At 45.6% G+C, this 2,525-nt stretch overlaps 1 non-coding gene across 1 annotated transcript; it reads left to right on the plus strand.

Moving 5' to 3' along the window:
- Nucleotides 1-207: 207 nt before the first annotated feature.
- On the plus strand, nt 208-290 carry trnas-aga (transfer RNA serine (anticodon AGA)). The gene has a single exon. It is a non-coding gene; the product is annotated as a tRNA-Ser (tRNA).
- The last annotated feature ends 2,235 nt before the right edge of the window (nt 291-2,525 follow it).

Below are 2,525 nucleotides of genomic sequence, written 5' to 3' on the forward strand. Positions count from 1 at the left end.
TACTTTCAATCAATAATTTTGACTCAGTTTGGCTGCAAATATCTTTTCCTAACTTTGTGCTTTTCTTCTTTTACATTGGTGTCTCGCACCTTACAAATGACAGCAAAGGTATGAAAAGAGATGGAAGCATTTAGCTCATCAAGTCAACGGTAGCTTTCAATGAGATCACGGCTGATTTGGTCAATGCTCAACGCACTTGAGCTGTCTGTAGTCATGGCCGAGTGGTTAAGGCGATGGATTAGAAATCCATTGGGGCTTCCCCACGTAGGTTCGTAATCCTGCTGACTACGTTATGAATGCTTTCCTGCTGGTACAATTTTCGCTCAAAGTTCAGAAAAACTATTTTGTGAACCAGGCCGGTAATTTGATTAGACTTGGGAAACTCGAGTTCTTCATCAGAAATGTTCCATATTTAAAACATTATCTCTGTTTCTCTTTCCAGATACACTGCTCGACACATCGGGTTTCTGCAGCTGTTATTGAACGTCCTGAGTAGAAGTGCTGCTTTTCATTAGATTCCTTTAATCCCTGTCCTCTGTTCTCTGACTCGGCTCAGTGGCAACACTTCCTCCTGCTCGTCAAAGTGTTCATTCCCCACCTCTCCCTCTCCCATCATTAGAAACAACCGCAGGAAATCGCCACTGAACCATCTTTGTTCCAAAGTGAAACTCATCAGCCTCGGCAATCTCTCCACCAAACGGGACTTCTCATCCCTGGACATGGTGCAAGCCAGAGGATTGTGAAGAGATACTGTGAAAATATTGTCAGTTGGCAGTTGAAAAAATGTTTAGGAAGCAAACCATATAATTTAGGCTCCAGATTTGTAAATCTTGAGAAACTCTTTGGGAAATGGAATCAGAGGAGAATGAAGAAGTGTGAACTGTCGAACCGAGTAGAGGACGGGACATTGACTCTGATTTTCTCGGGGCAGGAACTGATCTGAGACATTGAAATCATTCTCGCTCACGTACGTGAGGAATGCAAACTTCATCTGGACTCTGGGACAATGAAAAACTCTGGAACACTCAAGACAATGATGTGTTTCTGTTCGCCGAGCTGGAAGTTTTTATTGGAAACGTTTCGTCCCCTGTCTAGGTGGCATCCTCAGTGCTTGGGAGCCTCCTGTGAAGCGCTTCTGTGGTGTTTCCTGCGGCATTTATAGTGGCCTGTCCTTGCCGCTTCCTGTTGTCAGTTTCAGCTCTCCGCTGCAGTGGCTTGTATATTGGGTCCAAGTCGATGTGTTTGTTGATGGAGTTTGTGGATGAGTGCCATGCTTCTGGGAATTCCCTGGCTGTTCTTTGTTTGGCTTGCCCTATAATAGTAGTGTTGTCCCACTCGAATTCATGTTGCTTGTCGTCTGTGTGTGTGGCGACTACGCATAGTTAGATTAGATTAGATTCCTTACAGTGTGGAAACAGGCCCTTCAGCCCAACAAGTCCACACCGCCCCGCCGAAGCGCAACCCACCCATACCCCTACATTTACCCCTTACCTAACACTACGGGCAATTTAGCATGGCCAATAAACCTGACCTGCACATCTTTGGACTGTGGGAGGAAACCGGAGCACCCGGAGGAAACCCACGCAGACACGGGGAGAATGTGCAAAGTTGGTCGCTTCGTTTTGTGGCTAGTTGATGTTCCTGGATGCGGATCGTTAGCTGTCTTCCTGTTTGTCCTATATAGTGTTTTGTGCAGTCCTTGCATGGGATTTTGTATACTCCATTAGTTTTGCTCATGTTGGGTATCGGGTCCTTAGTTCTGGTAAGCTGTTGTCTGAGTGTGGCTGTTGGTTTGTGTGCTGTTAAGAGTCCTAGTGGTCGCAGTAGTCTGGCTGTCAGTTCGGAGATGTTCTTGATGTGTGGTAGTGTGGCTAGTCCTTTGGGTTGTGGCATGTCCTCATTCCGTGGTCTATCCCTTAGGCATCTGTTGATAAAATTGCGAGGATATCCGTTTTCGGCGAATACCTTGTATAGGTGTTCCTCTTCCTCTTTTTGCAGTTCTGGTGTGCTGCAGTATGTTGTGCCCCTTTTGAATAGTGTATTGATGCAACTTCGTTTGTGTATGTTGGGGTGGTTGCTCTCATAATTCAGGACTTGGTCTGTGTGTATGGCTTTCCTGTGTACCTTTGTGGTGAATTCTCCGTTAGGTGTTCTCTGTACCATCACGTTCAGGAATGGGAGTTGGTTGCCCTTTTCTTCCTCTCTGGTGAATCGGATTCCTGTGAGTGTGGAGTTGATGATCCTGTGTGTTTTCTCTATTTCCGTGTTTTTAATGATTACAAAGGTGTCATCCACGTATCTGAACCAGTGTTTGGGTTGAATTTGCGGTAAGACTGCTCTAACTTTTGCATTACTGCTTCTGCTATGAGTCCCGAGATCGGTGAGCCCATGGGTGTTCCGTTGATTTGTTCGTATATCTGGTTGTTGAATGTGAAGTGTGTTGTTCAGCACAAGTCCCAAGATTTAGGAAGATTAGGTAAGATTTAGGAAGCGTAGAATGTGGTAGGAAACTGCAGGGGGTGAGC

The sequence above is a fragment of the Chiloscyllium plagiosum genome, unplaced genomic scaffold (assembly GCF_037043375.1).
Source record: "Chiloscyllium plagiosum isolate Xiang-an unplaced genomic scaffold, Cpla_swu_hap1 HiC_scaffold_38, whole genome shotgun sequence".
In the NCBI taxonomy this organism is placed as follows: domain Eukaryota; kingdom Metazoa; phylum Chordata; class Chondrichthyes; order Orectolobiformes; family Hemiscylliidae; genus Chiloscyllium; species Chiloscyllium plagiosum.